General features: G+C 44.9%; 1 protein-coding gene across 12 annotated transcripts in view; it reads right to left on the bottom strand.

Annotated features, from left to right (window-relative positions):
* dab1a (DAB adaptor protein 1a) overlaps positions 1–14,803 on the bottom strand; it is a 192,037-nt gene that overhangs the window by 85,002 nt on the left and 92,232 nt on the right. For 11 of the 12 annotated variants that reach the window (XM_086116030.1, XM_086116029.1, XM_086116034.1 and 8 more), the window contains 2 exons: positions 4,862–4,921; positions 2,433–2,468 (listed from right to left, as the gene is read on the bottom strand). The gene's annotated coding sequence lies outside the window, so the exon portion shown is untranslated. The remainder of the gene's footprint in view (positions 1–2,432; positions 2,469–4,861; positions 4,922–14,803) is intronic. The other variant, XM_086116031.1, reaches the window with a different exon arrangement.

Genomic DNA, 14,803 nt, shown 5'->3' with positions numbered 1-14,803 from the left:
TCTGGCCCCCGGGCCTTGAGTTTGACACCCGTGCTTTAGGGGCTTCGGTGCTCCTGTTTTGGTTAGCAACAGAGTTGAAATGGGCTCAGCGGTGTCACATGTGTCACGGTGTTTGTCTATGTGTGAATGCCTTTAGAGCAGGGGTCCCCAATCTTTTTGCTCCGGCGTTTTGTTTTGAGCGTAATCACTCACGTGATGGAGAAGCGTGGTTTGACATGCGTCAAGAGTGACACAGACGGATGGAACAGAGAATCTGGTAATTTTTCAAAATAAAATATCTTTCGTATTCCAAAATAAATTCAACGGAATTAATGTGAGTTCTTATTGTGCGGCCCGGTACCAAATGCCCCGCGGATCGGTACCGGTCCCGTGGACCGGCGGTTGGTGACCCCTGCTTTAAAGTATCATACTTACTACCTGTTATCGTCCCCCCCCCAATTAAAAACAAATCAAAACATGTTTTTTTCTTGATGATTTAGGGTGCCCGAGGTATCTTAATGTCTGTGATCAAGCATTACAGCCTTTCAGACTCACTTTTAAGTCACCCAGCTAAGGCTTTTGTTACTATGGTAATGAAGTTGCGACGAGGCTACAACGACTACTACAGTTTCTGTGTGTGTGTGTGTGTGCGTGCGCGCGTCCTGCTCTCCCTCCGCGAAGTTAGTTTGAAGTTTGCCACTTTTGCAGTGAGAAAAAAAACACCTCCACGCGCCCTCGGGGAAGGGAAATGATGTGAAGAGCGGCGGCGTATCTCGCTATGCAAAGATAACACACCTGCTTTCTCCTCTGATATCTGGCGCAACATGCTAATGATATCGCGTCCCAAGAGGCAGAATTGGATCCCGAGTAGAAAGGGACAGTTTCTTGTGAGACAAGAGTCATTGTGTTAACCCGTTATTCTCTGGATGAGTCATGTCGTTTGAAATCGTTTCTTGCTTTAATTATCTTTAACATCGCTCTCATTTGATTTTTTTTTTGGGGGGAGTTTTACTTTGACCGTAGCGTTTGCGTTTCTTTTGGAGCTCAGGTGACCATTTGGCTTCGTTGGTGGATGACACATTGGGATTTTAGAATCATCCCACTGGGCATGTGGAGCACTTTTGCCGGGTAGGACCGTACGAGTCATTGGGTGACCTTTCAGTCAATCATATGATGCAGTTTTTTTCCCCTTGACGAAAGCATAGCGTATGACTTGCAGCCCGGTTGACCGGACGTCCCCTTTTACCTGACCGCATCCACATTTTGCGACCTACGGGGCTTTGAAATTGCTTTCTCTGAGTTAAGAAATACCGCAACTGACAGTACTATTACGTCGTTGAGTATCAGTGAACGACAGCTCAGTCGGTCATATGATGCAATTTTCCCTCGAGTGAAACGGAACGTGTTTCTCGTACCTCGGGTGACCGGATGGCCAGTTTTGCTTTACCTTGTAGCTGTGATGAGCAGATGTCCCTTTTTTTTTGGTTTTTTTCCTCACCTGGTCCTGACCACTTTTTGGCACCGACAAGGATTGTAAAATCATTTTCTTTTGGATTATGACACCGGGCGGTCAGTCGTCACAGGCAATGCTCACAAGAAAATAAATAAATAAAAATAAAATAGCTAAAGCATGGTTTAAACATATGAACGTTTCCCAAAATGGTAGGAAACGTTCATCCAAGCAGCACACTTAGATTCTGTTTAGCTCAACAACGACAAAAAAAAACACCCCATATGTCATTTCTTCACCCTACATGTTGACGACTTACTAACGTGTAAATACAAAAAAAAAAAAAGACTTAAAAATGACGGCGTTTTGGTACAGGGGCCGCAAAGTTTGCATACACTTAAACTGCTCTGGGTCAACTTCAAAGAGTTTTGGATTTACCAGTTTTTGGAAAATGGTGGAACTCTTGAAACTATCCATCCATCCATCCATTTTCCGAACCGCTTGATCCTCACTAGGGTCGCGGGGGGTGCTGGAGCCTATCCCAGCCGTCTTCGGGCAGTAGGCGGGGGACACCCTGAATCAGTTGCCAGCCAATCGCAGGGCACACAGAGACGAACAACCATCCAAGCCCACACTCACACCTAGGGACAATTTAGAGCGTCCAATCAACCTGCTATGCATGTTTTTGGAATGTGGGAGGAAACCGGAGCACCCGGAGAAAACCCACGCAGGCCCGGGGAGAACATGCAAACTCCACACAGGGAGGCCGGAGCTGGAATCGAACCCGGTACCTCTGCACTGTGAAGCCAACGTGCTTACCACTGGACTACCGGGCCGCCCTCTTGAAACTATCTTTATATTATATATCTATCGATCAGCATGTATTGTATTGTATCTATCAATGCCATATTTGATTTTGGGATAGTAGTACCGGTGACAATGTTCAAGAGCAGTCTGTGTTCCCACCACCTTAGCACAAGTCCCAGCAGAAAGAAACACCTACCGGTACTTGCTGTTCTTTGAAGGGTCACGATGAAATCTGGAAACAGTGCAAGCGTAGCACGGCATAAGAATGATCATAAATACTAAACAAGGATCAAGTCATGCAGAGGTCAGAGGCCTTGACAACCGATGCGAGATCCGCACCTGCAAAATGACACTTTCCCTTTTTTTCCCCTCAAACATTGATGAAGAATTAATCGTCCATTCATGAATGTCAAAAAGGCGATTCATACGTCTTGTCAAGATCCGGAGTTCAGAACTTGATATAGACATTTAGGAGGATATTCTTGGCCCGGCGCAAAATGGACCTGGAACGTACGACGTGTGTGTGGAAAATGAAGAGTACATGTATGTATTTTGAACCCATCATTTTTAAGGGTGTCTGTCAATGTTCAAGCAGCATAAAGTCCGCGTTAGCACAAAAATAAAAACATTTAAAAAGGAGATTGCCTGCCTCTTTAGAATGCGTCAGCCTCGCATCCATCCATAATATTCAAAGATATCCATCTTTCATCAGGCATCAGTCCACGGCCGTAAATAGCGACGTCCTTTGCGGACTCTGTCGATACGTCTGGAGGTGAATTTACAACGGCACAATGAGATTAGGGGCGACCTGTTTCACCTAGAAACTCCCACAATGCAACAGCAGTTTAGGACTTAAATACTGTGTTAACTCTACTTGAGAAATGAATTGGTTCTGGAAGAAATTTCTGAAATTGTGAAAAGTGGGGGCGTGTTTTCCATGTAAATGCCCTAATCCGTTCCAAGACGCCCCAAAATTCAGACATGAATACTTTCTAAAGCATAAAAATGCATCAAAATATGTAACAAATACATGTTACAATTGGATTATTGTAAAATGCGAGTTGTGCATCGTGTAAAAAACAAAGAGTAAAGAATAATTAAGAATTATTTTTTTGTTTTTTTCCAATTCTTTTCAGTGAGTGAGTAACGTATCAGGAGTGTGATCAAGGGGGAAAAAAAAAAAAAACCTTGCATCCCACTGTATTTGATGTCCCTGTCTGAATATTTCATTAACACGGAGACAATTACACTTAACACCTGTTTGTTGGGGGGCGTCTATTTGAAGGAAGTGTTTATTTGTGGGGGACGTACACGGCGATTATTAATGGGGCAGTTAATATTCAATAAAGTACAACATCAGAGGTATATCCGATTTTAACTCATGCACTGCCAATGACGATTAATTCTCTTATGAATCCTAACATTCAATCGCAGGCAAGTATATATTTTTTTCCACATGGTAAGGTAAAGGGGTGTCTGAAAATGTCTGGCAGTGATTTAACAGTCATTGTTAAAGCGGCTAATGAAGCGCTGATATTTACTCAACTTCCTTTTTACTCCATAGCTTTAATGGCCTTCTTCATTCTGCATTATCTGTTGGACTTAAAGTCTGTTTTACACTATTCATGCGCTGTGGGCTACAAGATACAGACTGATAGTGGCTTTGATCCAGTAAAAGCACATGGCTGAGGTGGCCGAACTGTAACGGCAGAAATACCAAGGTAAAGACGGAATAAAATCTCTCGGGCTCCATGGGACCAAAAGCGCCGTGAGAGCGACCCTGTTTGAACTCTGTTTAACTGGGCATGTGCAGTGACGGCGGAAGGGAGGGGGGCGAGGAGCCCGGCCGACATAGTGGCGGTGTATATTCTCAATATCGTGAATGAATAATTCAAGGTTGGCTCTTTTCCTATAAATGTTGTCCTCATTCATTTTTAAGCGGTTCAGTGACACGCACGCCAGCTCAGCTCCGAGGCACTGCTCACGCCAGTAAGAAGTTAAGGGCACGAAAAGACCTTCCGATGGGCAGGAACGTTTTGGGATTGCTGGATGTAATTAAATGTTGGTCCTCATTACGCGTATTTTTCTCTAGATCTCCTCGATCGCTTTCAGATTTACTTGTACCAGTCACAGATTCAAGAAATCCAATGCTGGATATAGCAAAGCCGCCCCAGAACATAGCAAATGCCAGACTTTCCAACACTGAACGGCATATTTTTGTCCAGGATATGCCATGGTAGTCTTGAAACTGCATCGTGCCATACTAGTTTTATTCATTGACTGACTTAAATTCGTTGAATTTGCTCACTTCAATAAATGCACTTCAAATCCATATATCACAGTCTAGTTGAAATTGCTCAAGCATCGCGTACATTACTATGACATCATGGACTGGAGCAAGGACATTGAGACTAAGTGAGGGGTACTAAGGCTTTCCAAGTTTGTGGCTATATTTAGCGACAGTGTTTCTGGAGACTTGTGGAGATTCTAAAACTACCTCCGGAGAAGAAGACAATCTCCGCTCTGTGCCCAGACAGCATATAAATGCAGTTTGCACAAAGCAACTGATGGCAAATTCAACCATCCCCAACGCGACTTGTTAGCGGCGTCTACTGAGCAACCCACCTGAGCATAAGCACACCTGGCATCCATGTCAGAGCTCCTCAAAGGCGGGTAAACGCGCACCTGCAGGGCAAGGAGAAGAAGAGAGGTGGGAATGAGGGAGGGGGGGGGCACTGCATTAAGAAAAAGCACTTGTCAGGTAGCCCATTAGAGCAACATTAGTGTGTGTGTGTGCGTGCGTACGCGCGCATGCACGTGCGACTCTCCTTTTGTGCCTCTCAATGCCAGCGGGAAGATGAGATCATTACCTGTGACTGTGAGGCTAATGTAGCACAGAGCCGACAAAAACACACACACACACCCGCATACATACACGCACCCGCATCGAGAATAAATGAGGCTAATGTGAGTACACTTCGAGAACAAAAACGAAGGCGACCGCGGGGCTCGCCTCCATTTGGACACGGCGACACGTCCCATTTTTACAAACGTTGCGGGGAGATGACAAGAGACAAGAACGGCGGGACATCTAATTGGAGACGTGACGGGAATGAATACTTCCATTTTCTGCTCCGTCAATGAATAAAACAGCAGCAGACGTGGCACGCCGTGGGTAGGTTAGCTCGTTAGAGCAGGTGAGGATTGAGAAGTTGCTGTCTTTGGTAAATATCTCGGGGAAAAGCGGGCACGGCACCCAAGTGGTGCAGCCTCGCGGTTCGAATTAGGGCTGATCGAGTTTGCAAAGTAATCTCAATGCGATTTATTTTTTGAAGGCTCTCTTCCCGTTTATATTTTTACAAGCACAACCAATACATTATTCTGTATTTAAATAAACAAAGTGAGACGTATTGCACCGGGCATAGTTGGTGGTAGCATTAAGCTAGCAGATGTTCATAAGTTGCGCGTTGTGGTTCAACGCATACAGCGTGTTGCGTCTGTGGAGGAGTCGTTTCGGTGTTTTGATGTTAAAAAGTGAACAGCGCGATGAAGAGGACTTTAAATACCAATTCCGGTTGAACCCGGAGATTGATTGGAAGAGACTAGAATCACAAGAATGAGCTCAACATTTTGCCAGCTAGCTCTCACAAGTTGTGCATAAGTCTTGAAAAGTAGATCAACTGGACACAAACTCAAAAGTTTAGAGAAGGTCACGTTTACCTGTAAAATGTACGTTAGGTTCATCCGAAAATGTCCCCACAATGTATATCCACGTCCCACCTTTTTTCGCTCTAGTTTATAATTAACACTTCCCGACTCTAAACAAGCTCCAATTACGCAGAATAAAAACAGTCTGAGGACTGTTATCAAATGTAGTTTTTTTTTCCCCAGCGGGGCAGCTCAACGTCAAGACGCCGCAGACAATGAGAAGCGGCAAAATAAATGAGTGGTAATTTCCGAGTGTGTTTGCATCGCGAAACGCAGCGACTCCGCTTCTGCAGTCGTGCCCCCGTAAATTGCCTCTTTCAGTCCCATTTTTGTTTCTGCTTTCAATTACTTAAGCATTACTGCTGAGGCGAAAACAGAATTAACCAAGTCATTTACAAAAAAACCTACTATGTCTTCTTCGTGCTTTCGATCGCTCGCCCTCTTCTTCACTCCCCCCCCCCCCCCCCCCAAACGCGGCACCCACACGCGACGCGGAGCCTTTCATAATAATGTTGCAATCACGTGCGCGCGAAGCAGCATATAAGAATATTGAATATTAAGCGGGCATTAATTCCAATCTTAGAAGACTATAAAATGAATTAAACATGGCCGACGAGGTTGCCCGGAGTTTTATCCTTGCTGCTCATCCGCGGTGATGATGCACTGCAGGAAATTAGTAACAGCCAATGAGAGATAGTCACATTTGTATGTGATAAAAATGGCATTTTTGCATGTTCAACGACAGCACATGCACCATATATTGTAAATGCGCATTAGAAATCCAAATTAGGGTTTCAAATGATTTTTTTTTTTATTATAAATTCCGCAAGGATTCGGGTTTCATGATCGTGTTGCATTCCTGGTTTAGGGTTTCAAGACAGGGTTAGTGTTTCAAAGGAAGATGTGAAATGAGGGTTGAGGTTTCAAATGAAGATTTGAAGCAAAAGGTAGGATTTCAAGGCAGGGTTAGGGCTGCGAGGAATCTTTTTGAGCAACAGGATTTCAAAGTAGGGTTGGTATTTCAACCTACGGTTTTGTTTGTAAATTAAGATTTCAAGGCCAGGTGTTATGTTCCAAGTTAGGGTTTTAAATAAGTTTTTCTACAGTTACGCATTAGCTGTTTTGCTTTAGGGCAGGGGTGTCAAACTCATTTTTGTCACGGGCCACATTGTAGTTATGGTTTCCCTTGGAGGGCCATTATAAATTTTGGGAAACCATAGAAATGTTTAATCACCTCCACATATTACATACAAAGCGCACAACAAATTGATGTGCGCTTTGTATGTAATATGTGGAGGTGATTAAAGTTTCAAAATCAGAAGTCAAGAATAATGACTGTTATTGTGGATTACATATGACACTATGAAATTTTGGTTCAGACTTAAGCAAGCCTCATGAAACTTGCTATGCTTGACTTGCTTTCGCGGTCCACATAAAATGATGTGGCGGGCCAGATATGGCCCCCGGGCCTTGACTTTGACACCTGTGGTTGAGGGTTTCAAATTAAGGTGTCTGACTTGGTTTTAGGTTTGAACTAGGGCTTGATGCCTCTTTAAGTCTTTCTAATAAGGGTTTGGGCACCAAAGTCCCGTTCCAATACAGAGTTAGTGTCTCAAGTCTGGGTTAAAGTTTCCGAGGAGGGATTCAAGCCTGGCTGAGCGTTTCAAACCAAGTGGCAGGGTAACCAGAGCGTGGAGTTTCGAAGCCGTGATAGCGGTTCCCATCATTCCACAAGGATCGCTCGCCTCTTCTTCATCTTTGTGCTGCATGGTTTCTGCCTCTTCAACTTGCTGGCCCCCTGCTTGCTCCTAATAACCTATGATGAGTCCTCCACACTTGAGCACTCTCTCACCAGACACCCAGTGAGACGCAACACACCCGCACACGCACGCACGGACGCACACGAATATAGACACGACGACAGCCATCTGCAAGGCAATTAATGGCTGCATCTAGTGCACTCAAAGGAACAAGCGCAAGCATATGACTGGAAGCTAACAGTCTCGTTGGTGGTACTCTGGTGTCAAGTCAGCGTTTCCAAGGTGGACAGCAAGGCAGGGTTTTTAAAATTCAAATTTCAGTCTCGGTTAGGACTTCAAGGTACGTACGGTCTTAATGAGTCATATGGCGTTCCCTGTAGAAATAATGACAACGGAGCGCTCCATACTCGAGCGGCTCGGTTGGCCGGCGGACTGGCCATCCTTCAGCGGTGCAGTAAGTGAAGGCCGCGCTGGCAGCTAAATCCAAATGGAGCACCATTTTGCCCTCAGAAAGAAGGATGAGCTGCAGAATGAGGGCACACACGGACGGGTGCGGCTGCAGGTATGACTGAGAGCGGGAATCATAAAGGCGAGGTGGACGCAGGGGGGAGGGAAGGGGAGTGGGGGGGGGGGGGGGGGGGGACACATGACCACGCTGCCGGCATACTGATGCTGCAGGCAGGCAGACGCGCAGACAGCCCAGTGCGGCGTAGCGTCTCTGCTCTTTCCATTATTGGTGGGAAATAAAATACTGAACTAATGGAGTGGAGTCCATTTTTCAGGGATCAGTACTTAAGTAGAGTGATGCTTTTCCTAATACGATGGAACCTCTACTTATAAAATTAATTGGTGCAGGAAGAAATTTCTTAACTAGAACATTTTGTAGGTCGAGACGCGTTTTCCATGTCAATGCCCTAATCCGTTCCAAGATCCCCCAAAATTCTGAAATGAATTTTTTTCTAAAGCATAAAAATGCATCAAAATATGTAACAAATACAAGTTACAATTAGATTCTTGCACAATAAATGAGAGTTGTGCATAATGTACAAAACAAAGAATAGAGTCAAGAATAAAAATGATGGTCATTTAACTTTTGACTGCGTCCTCATCGTTTTTTTGCCCTCTTTAGTTCACGTTCTCTCTCGGGAATGGATTTTAGCCTGCCGTTTGGTAAAGAACTGATCCAAGGTTGCAAAGTGGGGTTTTCAATCGGGGTTAGAGGTTTCCAAATGAAGGTTTTAATCCTGGATAAGAGTTTCAAAGTAGGGTTTCAAGTCTGGGTTCAGGGATTCAGGTCTCAAGCCAGGATTTGGTCCCTTGTGTTTTTCTGTCATAGGTTTTTGTTAGTTTGAGTTTGGGGGTTTTCAGGACTTTGTTTGTGTTATGGATTTAGTTTTTCCAGTGTGACCCCCGAAGCATTTTTGTTGATATATTTGTTTCGATATACCCTCCGTGCTTTTTGGTCCATCACGCGTTCCAGGACAGTTGAGAGTATCTGGAGAAAATCCACACAAAGCATCACCAGAACAGACTATTGCTCCATCAGGGATTCAAACCCGGGACTTCTGAGCGTGTGGCAGATGTGTGAACCACTATTCACCGCGATGCCAGGATGTGACCGTTGCAGGAAAATGTCATTCATAGTCTCGCTCGTCGAGAATCTCAGTAGGACCTCCGGCTATTTCCTTGCACTGAAACTTCCTAACGTGCTTCAAACGCCGTCTCAAGAATCTCTGGAGACATCCCGGCAAATGTTTGAATGCAGCAGCAACAGCAGCAACCCATCGCAGGACTGTGATCAGATCCCTCCTAGGCCCGCACGCTGAAGAAGGGCATCTGAAAAGCACGTCAGCTGGGAGGGCCACGCGCGGGGCACGGTCGGCGGCGGGCAGCCGAGCCGAACCCAGTCTGTCCGCGTCCATTTCCCGGCTCTTTAATCTCAGCGGGCCCACTGCGGAGCAGGCGGCGCGGCACATTCCATTAATGCAAAGTGGGGCTTGAAGGCCCCATAATTTATTGGCTCTGCAGACTGGCCTCCGCCAGCAAATACTCCCCTCGACACTTTCAGCTTCCTTCTCTGACTCTGAATGGTCGCCCGCCAATTGCAGGACATGTAGACAAACTGGCATTCACACCAATGGCCAATTTCCTGTCTTGCGTGGACCTTACGGCCATGTTTTTTTTAGAATATGGAAGGCAATGGCGGGAAATAGCCAAGTAGCATCGTACAAAAGTGTTTCGTTGTTACTGTACTTCCATAAATTTTTTTATTTGAGTTGTTACGTTCCCACACGATATCTGAAGACAGATGACGGTACTTTCTACTCCTTACTTCATCAAAATCGGCTTGTCGCTTTCACAAACTCCGAGTCAACATGGCTTTGAAAGCCATCCAATGGATCCTTCAACCAAAGCAAGAATATTATAGAATCGGGAGGGTGGGGGGGGGGGGGGGGAATCCCATTTAGCTGAAGAGGACGGCAGAGACGCAGTTAGTCAATGGCATGCTTATTATTTAACGCTGCGGGATGGCGAAGGGGGTGTCTGCGTGGGGGGTGGTCAGCTATCCTTCACTGTTAATTATTGAGACCATTTTCTTTGTGCGTGCATGTGTTAGTGTACGTGGATGTGTGCGAGTTAATTATGTGGATCACTCATCAACAGCTGCCGTGGGCTTCCCTATAGTGAGGTCAATGGCCATCTTGAGGAAATAATACTATAGTGTAGTGCGTGTGCGTGTGTGTGTGTGTAAAACTTCGATTAGCTGGTATAGACGTGGAGAGAAATGTATCCCAAAATGATGATTAACCCTCACGGCTTCAAGCTTCTTACACTGTATCGTAAATATTCAAAATCAGTAATGTTCTTGCTCATAGTAGTCAAGTTTGTTCGAAAATGAGCCCCCCTGAGGTGCAACTGACAAAGAAGCTGCTGAAACTTGTCTTCTTTGCCTTTGACTGGGTGGTCCTAATCCCCTTCTTGTTTTGCCTGTTAGACTTCATAAATATTGTACTGTAATTAATAGCGTTTGAGTCTTTTTTTTTTTTAAGTACTGAAGAACTAAACAGGGCCAAGTCGCCTTCAGCTGGAACAACTAAACACCTTTTAAAATCAAATGTGTTTACACTGAGCTTTTTTTTTTGGAATTAATTTCCCAGCTTGTGTTGTTTTATCTCTCAATTCCGCTGGCTTCGCGCTTGTTTGCCCGCCGCGAAGCACTTTTGGCTTATTACCAAACGTGACGACCTGACACAGAAGGAAATTTGGGGTGCCGGGGCACTAACTAACTAATATGTTCATCAACAGCCTCTCGCGCCACCGCTTAGCCTAGCATTTAGCCTTAACGCCATGCTAACAGCCACTGTCATGGGAACGCTAACGAACGGCGGCTTAAGAGAAAAACAACAAAAGTGAGTTTAATGAGAGCTCCGAGATAAGACGCATGAGCGCGCGCACACGCATGCACACACACGCACACGCACACACACACACACACACACACCCTGTGACAGGCTCTTCTGCTTCGACTCTAATTAGACGGGAAGGAGTGCATGTGGAGAATGGGCTAACTAAGTGTCCGCGTCAATACACCGTTGTGAGAGTCTGTCTGGACCTCACAGATCCATGGAGGAAGAGGAAGAGCAGGAGAGACAAATTAGAGCGAGGGCAAGACTCGGAGGGCAGCAGAGAAGAAGAGGAGGAATGTGCAGCAGTGAGAATGAAAACAGAGTGTAGCATCAGCCGTCTGACAAAGACAAGTATAATATGTGCAGTATGTGGAGAAGCAGGCGGTATGTCTGGTTCTTGATCTTGTTCAGATGGGTGTGAACCGACGCAGCGCTCGGCACAAAAACCGTCCGAATGCACATCGTGCTAAAATGAAACCGCACCGATTCATCATTCATGAACTTAAAAAGAAAATAAAAATACATCAAAGGAGGTAACATAAGTCAGTGAGCATTTTGTGCCCCCGATCCCCCCTAAACATGGCACCAGCAAGGAGTGCCACTGTTGTAGATAGATTGACCGATTATTTTTAAACATTAATGACTAATGTAATTTTTGGGGTCCCACAATGCTTACAGTAAAAGAATAACATGCAGAACATTTTACTATTTTACAATATTTTGTCCTTTAGTGTTTGTCAAACTTTACAACAGAAAAAAATCGGTGGGGGTGAAGTGTTTGAAAGTTCTATTTTTCTCATGTCGTGATTTGTTAATGTGTTAAAAACTAAAAACAAAAGCTAATATGAGCCGATGAAATCGATTTATCTGTTGGGCCTGAGATGTTGATGCACTTTCGATCCAACAAGTGGCTACTATAATACATTGTGATTACACTTGATAAAAACCGTCAATTTCTTTCAATTCTCTTATTCTGACTTTTTACAATGTGGTGCTATTATTCTTCAAAATTGTGTTTTTGGTCGCCGCAACAGATTAAAGGCGTTTCAGTGAGGAAAATAGATTTCATACAACAGGACATGGAAGAAATTGAAGTAGCACGTTAAGGTACCACAATAGTTTGTCACGACCGCATTTTGGGTTCGACGATGCAAAATGTGGACAGTGTGGAGATAAGTATGCATGAAGAACGGGTCAGAAGCAGCTCTGTAGATTGAGAGGGTCGGCAGGGAGGAGGCATTGGGGGTGGGTCTGGTGTGCCCACCGGCGGGACGCCAGGAGCGTTCATAAGAGACACAAAAATCTGTACGTGCGGCTTCATTCAAATGACTTTTGATCACCTTAATCAATTAGAGTTCGTTTCACAGAAAATGAACTGCTGGCGTGTTAGTGGGCGTCTCCTTCGAAGAAAGACACACCGGACAATTTAATTTCCTCATCAAGGTGACGGATGAAAGAGACTCGCTCCCCCCCCCCCCCTCTCTCTCGCACTTGTGCGCAAACACACGTGGCCGCACGCGCCGCCGTTATTACATTCCCTTTATTAAATATCCCGGCGGCCCCTTAATGGACAAATAGCATCTGATTCTATCAAGTCGTGTGTGGAGGACGCAAAGAGGAGGAGGAGGAGAATATTAACCGGGTCCTCGGCGGCACAGAAGAATATGTCACGCCGAGCAAATGAGTAATTCCCAAACTGATTGATTGCGCCGCGGAGAAAGCCGGAGGAGAAGAAGAGCGACTGATAAAAAAGGGCCCATAAATGTGCTGAGAAGTGGGTGTGATGAGGATGAAATGGAAGGAGAGAGCAAGAAAGAGAGAAAAGAAAAAAAAAAGAGAGAGAGAAATGTTCTGATGAAAAAGATGGAGCTCGCCATACGTTTGGCCGCACCCACGTTCCTCGTCCCCACACTGGAAATTGGAGGGGCAGCGACCACTTAGGTGGGTCAGATACCGAGAAAACTAATTTACTTTCAATTTCTCTCCAACAGCAACGTAGTAAACCCCGGCGACATCAAATGCCAGGTTATGCTTCACGGCGAACCGCTGCAAATTTGAGCTTCGACATTTGCAAGCTCGCAAGCTTCTGAAGTTATTTGCTAAAATCGCAATCTTTGGTGGGACAAGGCAAGAAGCATTATTACTTTGGCGCCATCTTGTGGCATCTTGGTGCGAAGGAACTATGTTGAAGTGAGCTGAGCTGCATTTAGGCAATCTAATTTTGTATACTTGACCCCGTGTACTCGCAGTTCAGCACAGTTTTGCATCTGCGTAGATATTTTCGCCCCTTGTTTTTCAGTTATTTATTTTTAAGTATTTTGTTGAGTTTTGTTTTTGTCACTCAGCCCTCTCCCCCCCCCCCTCCTTTTTCATGGAAAACAGATGCAGTCATGAATGTTTATCGGCATTTTTTGTTTTCAGTTTGGGGGGGGCTTAAAATAATGCATTTCAATGTTCATAATGTATATGTGTATTTTCATACTTCATGAGCTGGACCGGGGTCCCTATCCTCTATGAATTGGGGGGGGGGGGGGGGGGTTTCCACTGGACAGGTATTCATGTTGGCCCTCGGTTCCAAAACCTTCATGAATAGAGAGTCTCGCTGTACTCACTGCACAAAATAAATGTTTCTTTTTAATACACTTTACTGATCAAAATAGGTTTGAGTTCTGATATAATCAAAGGGACCATTGCAAAATGATCAGTTTGTCTGATTTTGCTATTGCTAGCTAAAGGTTTGAGTCCCAGTATATATTGTTATTTACATGTATTCGGAGAAAATGTGTAGTCGTTCCTCCGCCCCCCAAAAAAATTTTTGTTGAAGTTTTACTATTTTTGGAGAGCTGTATATACTGTACAGTGTACTTTGTAAAGAGGTGAGTAAAGTCATTCTGACGCATGCATGTCAATCGTGGAAAGGTGGGTGGAGGGGAGACAATAAATATGGAGATTGAAACAGCCCCCTCTTAGGGTTGGGGAAAGAGAGCAATGCTTCTTGCACAAAAGCAGCTATCGACGAACGAGAGAAGACGCCGCCAGTGATGGAGAACAATCGGCGACTGATGTTAACCGACTGCTTGTAGCCATTCGACCGCAATGAGTTATTGATCAGCTCTGCGGGAAGAATATTTGCCCCTGCGAGAGTGCATCGCGCCGACCAAACTTTTTGCAGCACCGCTCTTGTACCGAGTGGCGGCAATGTTAGCCTGTACCTAATCAAGTGTCCAGTAAGTTCTCTTATAATATCCAAAAGCTCATCATAATTTGTCCATAAATCATTTTTTTTTTCAGTCGTCCTTACAATGCGAACGTGAGTGTTTACTTGTGCCCTGCAATTGGCTGGCGAGCAGCCCAAGGTGTACCTCACCCCTCGCCCAACGTCAGCTGGTAGCTCCAGCTCTACAAGCACTTTGGAAAATGGTTGGATGGATGGATGGAATATGCTTGATTGTGTGCGTCTCTGCTGATGGACTGAGAAGTCGGGCATGATTCAATAAATGCAATGGATGGATGGATACGTGAATACAAGTGACACGCTGCTTTGGATGCTCGGGGAAAAGTGAAAAAAAAAAGCTGTTTAATTAAAAATATGCAAATATGCCCACAGATTGGCGGCTATCAAATACAGTTTAACGGTGAAAAAAAAAATGGTGGCCGGGGATTCTGGTTGTGATGACGTTTGAATAGCGGGG

The sequence above is a fragment of the Hippocampus guttulatus genome, chromosome 7, assembly GCF_054856545.1.
Source record: "Hippocampus guttulatus isolate MCC_2025c chromosome 7, RoL_Hgut_1.0, whole genome shotgun sequence".
NCBI classification, from domain to species: Eukaryota; Metazoa; Chordata; class Actinopteri; order Syngnathiformes; family Syngnathidae; genus Hippocampus; species Hippocampus guttulatus.
Note: the sequence above shows the minus strand (reverse complement) of the source record. Positions and strands in the feature narration are given on the sequence as shown.